The sequence below is a fragment of the Schistocerca americana genome, chromosome 9 (assembly GCF_021461395.2).
Source record: "Schistocerca americana isolate TAMUIC-IGC-003095 chromosome 9, iqSchAmer2.1, whole genome shotgun sequence".
Taxonomy (NCBI): Eukaryota; Metazoa; Arthropoda; class Insecta; order Orthoptera; family Acrididae; genus Schistocerca; species Schistocerca americana.
This window is the reverse complement of record NC_060127.1, coordinates 29,396,138-29,404,909: the sequence shown is the minus strand read 5'-3', so window position 1 is coordinate 29,404,909 and position 8,772 is coordinate 29,396,138.

Below are 8,772 nucleotides of genomic sequence, written 5' to 3'. Positions count from 1 at the left end.
ATCTCCAGAGGGCCACATGGTGCTATCGAGAGGCAATACCATCGTGTTCGGCATATGGCTCTGGTGCATCTAACTGCATCTGCAGCAGTTGAGCAGCAGTTGACATTGCGGACACACGTCGATCGGCTACAGATCGGTTACTTCAGCGACCGATCTGAGCCCGACGCCCTATAGCCTGCATGCCACCGTCTACAAACCAACACCATTTGCGACTTCAGTGGTGTCAAGTGAGCGCTCTTTGGAGGACAGGTTGGAGGTCTGTTGTATTTCCCGATGAAAGATGGCTCTGCCTCGGTGCCAGTGATGGCCGTGTGTTGGTAAGAAGCAGGCCAGTTGAGTGCCTGCAACCAACCTGTCTGTATGCTAGACATACTGGACCCCACAGCTGGAGTTATAGTCTGGGGCGTGATTTTGTATCACAGACGAAGCGCTCTCGCGGTTTTCCCACGAACACTGACTTTAAATATATACGACAGTGTGGTGATTCGATGTGTTGTGCTGCCATGCATAAACAGCATTCGAGAGGCAGATTTCTAACAGGATAACGCTTGTCCATATACCGCTGTTGTAATCCAAACTGCCCTACAGAGTGTCGACATGTCGCTTGGGCCTGCTCAATCGTCACATTTGTCTCCAATCAAGCACATCTGGGACATCATCGGAAGACAACTTCAGCGTCATCTACAAACAGCATTTACCATACCAGTATAATGGAAATGTCGTGTGGCTAGGGCCTCCCGTCGGGTAGACCGTTCGCCTGGTGCAGGTCTTTCGATTTGACGCCACTTCGGCGACCTGCGTGTCGATGGGAATGAAATGATGATGATTAGGACAACACAACACCCAGTCCCTGAGCGGAGAAAATTTCCGACCCAGCCGGGAATCGAACCCGGGCCCTTAGGATTGACAGTCTGTCACGCTGACCACTCAGCTACCGGGGCGGACATACCAGTATAGACCGACAAGTGCAATACGCATGGAATTCCACGCCACAAACTGACATCCGGCACCTTTACAACACAAACTTGCTTGCCTTCGTCATTCTGGTGGTCACACCGGTTTTAATGTACCAGCATCTCACATTTGTAATATCCTGTCTCACGCTTACATTACCTGTGATCCTGCAATGTTAGTCTCTTAAATATGTTAACTAGACAAATTAACTTCCAAATTTTCAGTACTCCACATTAATTACTTTCTGATGTTGCAATTTTTTCCCTCCAAAGTACGTTAATCAACTATGAGGTCAATAAGATACTCAGGAACATAATGAAAATACACTCCTGGAAATGGAAAAAAGAACACATTGACACCGGTGTGTCAGACCCACCATACTTGCTCCGGACACTGCGAGAGGGCTGTACAAGCAATGATCACACGCACGGCACAGCGGACACACCAGGAACCGCTGTGTTGGCCGTCGAATGGCGCTAGCTGCGCAGCATTTGTGCACCGCCGCCGTCAGTGTCAGCCAGTTTGCCGTGGCATACGGAGCTCCATCGCAGTCTTTAACACTGGTAGCATGCCGCGACAGCGTGGACGTGAACCGTATGTGCAGTTGACGGACTTTGAGCGAGGGCGTATAGCGGGCATGCGGGAGGCCGGGTGGACGTACCGCCGAATTGCTCAACACGTGGGGCGTGAGGTCTCCACAGTACATCGATGTTGTCGCCAGTGGTCGGCGGAAGGTGCACGTGCCCGTCGACCTGGGACCGGACCGCAGCGACGCACGGATGCACGCCAAGACCGTAGGATCCTACGCAGTGCCGTAGGGGACCGCACCGCCACTTCCCAGCAAATTACGGACACTGTTGCTCCTGGGGTATCGGCGAGGACCATTCGCAACCGTCTCCATGAAGCTGGGCTACGGTCCCGCACACCGTTAGGCCGTCTTCCGCTCACGCCCCAACATCGTGCAGCCCGCCTCCAGTGGTGTCGCGACAGGCGTGAATCGAGGGACGAATGGAGACGTGTCGTCTTCAGCGATGAGAGTCGCTTCTGCCTTGGTGCCAATGATGGTCGTATGCGTGTTTGGCGCCGTGCAGGTGAGCGCCACAATCAGGACTGCATACGACCGAGGCACACAGGGCCAACACCCAGCATCATGGTGTGGGGAGCGATCTCCTACACTGGCCGTACACCACTGGTGATCGTCGAGGGGACACTGAATAGTGCACGGTACATCCAAACCGTCATCGAACCCATCGTTCTACCATTCCTAGACCGGCAAGGGAACTTGCTGTTCCAACAGGACAATGCACGTCCGCATGTATCCCGTGCCACCCAACGTGCTCTAGAAGGTGTAAGTCAACTACCCTGGCCAGCAAGATCTCCGGATCTGTCCCCCATTGAGCATGTTTGGGACTGGATGAAGCGTCGTCTCACGCGGTCTGCACGTCCAGCACGAACGCTGGTCCAACTGAGGCGCCAGGTGGAAATGGCATGGCAAGCCGTTCCACAGGACTACATCCAGCATCTCTACGATCGTCTCCGTGGGAGAATAGCAGCCTGCATTGCTGCGAAAGGTGGATATACACTGTACTAGTGCCGACATTGTGCATGCTCTGTTGCCTGTGTCTATGTGCCTGTGGTTCTGTCAGTGTGATCATGTGATGTATCTGACCCCAGGAATGTGTCAATAAAGTTTCCCCTTCCTGGGACAATGAATTCACGGTGTTCTTATTTCAATTTCCAGGAGTGTAGTTCATCTTGACGCAGACAAACGCTAAGTCACAAGGCTACTGGCACGCATGTTACTAAAGGAGACAATAAATTATACTTATATATTCCCTAAATTATAAATGCTCGAATTTTAGACGCTGCAGATTCTGCATACTTACGATTATTGTTTTTTCCGACCTATGTCACATTTGAAAATTATCCTCATACTACCTGATTACAATGTTCTAATTTCCTTATGTGTCCTTTTGGAAACAACAGAAAAACTCTTTCCCTTATTGCGACAGTGTTAGGACATGAATATCAGTTATAATGACAATCGTTTATCGTTGAAAGTGTAACAATTCCGGCATGGGTGTAGAACCTAGCACATGAACCAAACGGTCTTACGCGTAAAAATCCTGTCATCGTCGAAATGAAACCCGTGGCACTACGAACCCAACCACTTCAACGTTAAATACGCGTGGGTTGGAAACCAGTTCCACCACCTTTCTCCATGCAACGCAATCCTCATTATGTTGTCACTATGTAATCATAGTCTAAGGCTTAAGTACTTAAATGCCTGGATGTCCACAAATCAAATAAATGTTCGCCTTTCTGCACATCAGTGGCGATCAAATTGTGCAGTCGCACATTGTCATATGTATGGCAGCTCCGTAGGCAGAAAATAAAACCCATCCTGTTCCCGTACTGGTATTCATTTTACTCACCAGCCACATTGCGGTTCGCTGCTGTGTTTTCCGTGCACCACACTCGTACTCGTGTATCACTCGCTGTTTATGAGCGACGATTTCTCGTTAGGAATTTCTTCCTTCAGTCAGCAAATACTCAATTCCCTTCAACCCATCCCCTCCCCTACGATACCATATGACGACTAGAATTCGATTATTTACTTTAACGACAGTGATACATATCGTACCTTCACCGACACGTCCTATTATCTGAAGAAAATAAAACATTACTGTCGAAAGCCTGATAAATCCTTGATTCTTCAAGCCATTTGGGCTACTTAGGTGTCAAGCTTAACTTTTCAGTGAAGATGACAAGCATTTCAGCAAGTGAAGCCACGGAGCTGAGTGGCTGCACATATCAGGGTAAGACAGTTCCGATAGCTCTTCCGTTTAGTTCAGGGCAGAAAGACCCAGTGTGAAAGTCAGCAACTTTATGCCACAATTTTCCTTTTCTATGCCGATCTAATTCCAATTACGAAAATTTCCTCCACCTCTTTGACACGAACTGACTAACTCTGTTTATCTCTGGAACGGAAGAAGCCGTGCCACGATACTTGACATTGGCTCACAGGAACGTACACTCCTGGAAATTGAAATAAGAACACCGTGAATTCATTGTCCCAGGAAGGGGAAACTTTATTGACACATTCCTGGGGTCAGATACATCACATGATCACACTGACAGAACCACAGGCACATAGACACAGGCAACAGAGCATGCACAATGTCGGCACTAATACAGTGTATATCCACCTTTCGCGGCAATGCAGGCTGCTATTCTCCCATGGAGACGATCGTAGAGATGCTGGATGTAGTCCTGTGGAACGGCTTGCCATGCCATTTCCACCTGGCGCCTCAGTTGGACCAGCGTTCGTGCTGGACGTGCAGACGACGGGAGACGACGCTTCATCCAGTCCCAAACATGCTCAATGGGGGACAGATCCGGAGATCTTGCTGGCCAGGGTAGTTGACTTACACCTTCTAGAGCACGTTGGGTGGCACGGGATACATGCGGACGTGCATTGTCCTGTTGGAACAGCAAGTTCCCTTGCCGGTCTAGGAATGGTAGAACGATGGGTTCGATGACGGTTTGGATGTACCGTGCACTATTCAGTGTCCCCTCGACGATCACCAGTGGTGTACGGCCAGTGTAGGAGATGGCTCCCCACACCATGATGCCGGGTGTTGGCCCTGTGTGCCTCGGTCGTATGCAGTCCTGATTGTGGCGCTCACCTGCACGGCGCCAAACACGCATACGACCATCATTGGCACCAAGGCAGAAGCGACTCTCATCGCTGAAGACGACACGTCTCCATTCGTCCCTCCATTCACGCCTGTCGCGACACCACTGGAGGCGGGCTGCACGATGTTGGGGCGTGAGCGGAAGACGGCCTAACGGTGTGCGGGACCGTAGCCCAGCTTCATGGAGTCGGTTGCGAATGGTCCTCGCCGATACCCCAGGAGCAACAGTGTCCCTAATTTGCTGGGAAGTGGCGGTGTGGTCCCCTACGGCACTGCGTAGGATCCTACGGTCTTGGCGTGCATCCGTGCGTCGCTGCGGTCCGGTCCCAGGTCGACGGGCACGTGCACCTTCCGCCGACCACTGGCGACAACATCGATGTACTGTGGAGACCTCACGCCCCACGTGTTGAGCAATTCGGCGGTACGTCCACCCGGCCTCCCGCATGCCCACTATACGCCCTCGCTCAAAGTCCGTCAACTGCACATACGGTTCACGTCCACGCTGTCGCGGCATGCTACCAGTGTTAAAGACTGCGATGGAGCTCCGTATGCCACGGCAAACTGGCTGACACTGACGGCGGCGGTGCACAAATGCTGCGCAGCTAGCGCCATTCGACGGCCAACACCGCGGTTCCTGGTGTGTCCGCTGTGCCGTGCGTGTGATCATTGCTTGTACAGCCCTCTCGCAGTGTCCGGAGCAAGTATGGTGGGTCTGACACACCGGTGTCAATGTGTTCTTTTTTCCATTTCCAGGAGTGTATTTTGATCGATCAAGTGTTGACAGCTCATCGTCATTTTAACACAAACTGGACATTCATCATTCATGAGGGTTTTACCAATTGTTGAAAACTTTGCCTTGCCGTTCCAACTGTTACTGTTGGCTGTTACTTTGGCACTCTGTAATGGCTCCCTATACCACATGAAGTACCATTCTATACACCAGAAGATGTAACTTAAAAGTTATTAAACCGTTTGCGTAAGTCTCTAGTCAACTCCAATAAATACAGCTATGGCAGATTATTGGATTTGTGTTTTAAATGTTCTAACACGGGTGTGTTAACATCTAGTCAATCAGTTATTTATAGTTACTTTAGCTGTGGCTGCCCTAGTTTTAAAGTTATCACTATTTTTCACACATGTTCTACCCCTGCGACATTTACCTGTTGCGTCACAACCATAATTTAGCTCTTCTCCACGTTACTAGTTCAGACAGCACTCCCACTGATCTGCCAACATTCCGCTACCAGTAATGTTTATGATAAGGCTAGAAATATTGTCAAGGTAAGCTGTAGAAATGGTTCGCAATACCTGCCTTCTCTGTTCTAGGGATCCGATCGCCGCGACTGCAGCGATCTTTCGTTCTTCCAGCGGCGTGGTTCTGGAGGATCAAAGTGGGGACTGAGCAGTCGCTGTTCTAATGATACCACTTGGAGTCGAAAATGATACTGACAACACTGCAGCAAGTAACTGTAGGCGAAACAACTTTGAATATACCATACTCAAGTGTTAAAGTGTTGGAACCATCAGTTCCCACATCTGTTACAGTTATGTGTGCTCTGCTGCGGTATAAACTGATTACAAACATTATCAAGCAAACCATATGGCGCCTTATCTTTCAATGGACTGCAGCAATCACTGATCTGGAGCGGTCTATTGCGAAGTGTCAGTAAATGTTGGTAGATGAAGTACAATAATGCATATAGTCCTCATCATCAAAATATACATACAAATATTGAAAAATACAATTACATGCACACATACCTACATACCTGCAACTAGCACATGAATGCAACACACGTACAGTGCACAATGTTCTTGCTTTAGGTTTGCCTATGCAAGAATTCTTACTTCAGAAATGTTACATCATTTCCTAGTTCGATTTGGCTATTTAAAATATTTGCTACTGTACATCCACTGCTGTCGCCTCACAATTTTGCCATTGTTGTAAAAGTGTGCGAATGGTGGACTGTCGAGGTCCCAGTGGTTTATAAGTGTTGATATAAAACTAATTTGTTGTTGTGTCTGAAGAGAAATGTTTCACGTGAATTTTGTAAGCTGCTTCAGCTTTTCTTACTGCAATGTATTTTATATATCTCAGAAGCGTTTCACCTTTTAGTTTACGACATCTTCAGTGGCATCTAAAATGATACAGTTTTGTTTTGATATGTGATATTCGTAGATTATAAAACAATTCCTATCTCGCGTAAATAAGTGATTAATTACAGTTCTCTGCATTTTTGGCTCACATGTGCGCTTCCTCTCATCTGGTCACATGCTGGAGGGCGCACTATAACTTCACATGCCAAATATAAGTATGTCTTCATGTTCGTAAGTGAAGTTGTAACAGCATCAGCATGTGACCAGACGACAGGAAGCACAGATGCCAGCCAAAAATGCGAAAAACCATAAGCAATCAATTACTTTCCCAAAAAAATGTGTGAATTGTTTTGTAGTCTACAAATACCACATTTCAAAAAGAACTGTTCCATCCTTGTTCCTCTTGAAGTTGCCTAAAAGTAAAAAGCGAAACGTGTCTCAGAGAAGTGAAATACATTGCAGCAAGAAAAGACAGTTTTTTATTTACAAAACAAATATTTCTCTCCTTCCTGGAGATGATGGCCACGTAAAAACTTAATATTTTGTATATGTCTCGTGTATGGAGGAAGAGGTGTCTATGTGCACGGAAGTGTGTCGTCCATGTCTAGTTAGAAAATTTATACTTTCGGTCCATCAGAATAACTATAGACTATGTTTTGCTTAGAAATCATATGGAAATTTTAGATTTACAAAGTAAAATACTCTAAAAAATTCGAATTTTTACCTTCAAAACGTTTATCACATTTTCTTGTTATATGTGTGATTTGTGGTCTTTGTTTTAAGTAATATACTGTTATGTCAAACTAAACAAGGTGTAGTTATTTCGGTAATGGAATGATATTAAAATTATGTTATGAGGATCAGAAGGTAAATGAAAAATTTTTTATCATAAAGTATTACATAGAAGTATCTATGACAGAAATCGATTTATTTCAATTCTGTTGCTAGCCTCATTTATGTAAACATTGTAGAGATATGTAACCTGGAAATCTCAATTACTTTAATGAATGAAATTATGCATCACAGCCATTAACAAAACTGTTATTTACATTAGCTCTACTTCTAGTATTAAAATGCAGCATATTATATATTTCTTTATTTTATGTACAATAGTTTAAAAGTAAACAAATAAATCTTCTATTATTTGGTAACTATGTTTTATTATTATCAAATATATACATTCTTGACTCTCTATGTGCAGGTGTACTTCCTATCATACATATGGATGTTTTCGGGTAACATGAGGTGCAACATGCTCATCTTCTTTTCACCACAGTATTCATATTTTGTATTTGTATTTTTTCACTCATTTACAAGAGTAGAATGATTGGTATACATGAATGTTTCTAGCTATTGCTCTCAACAGTGTTGGTCTCTTGCTTTCCCACCAGCTCAGAAACTGTGGAACACTTAGAGTGGGTTTTCATATTCCACACATGCACTAAAATCAGTCTTTAATATTTACATACACTGTAAATAACTCACTAAAATATCTTGTAGCGAGTAACCAAACTGGTAACCTGTTATGTCATTGTAATGGCTTTATATGAAATAAGGTATACACCAATATGTTTGATAAAGAACTGTATAACTGCAATGAACTTCATGTCAGAACTAGCGATTGTAAACATACCACTGGAATCACGCTTGTGGACTGTGCAAGCATGGGAACACACTGCACATATGGGAAGTTTATTACTGACTGTTACTGATACAAGGTATCCTATGGTATGTGAATTCACCTTTAAATCACTCAGCTGCCAAACAATTCAGGAATAAATAGCATCATTGCTGCCAACAGTACACATGTCCAGTAATAAATCAAGACAGCCACACTTCTGATCGAAAATATTTTATCTTTCTTTCTGGAGGATTCACCTTTTTGGACAACTCAGCTGATTTCATTTCCTACCTTAAGACTGCGAGTTACTGCCATACTATGACAATGGGTTTTTCACATCGATAGAGATTGTTGCGACTGGAGGATGCCTTATTTCGATACAAACCAGTATGGTGATGAAGC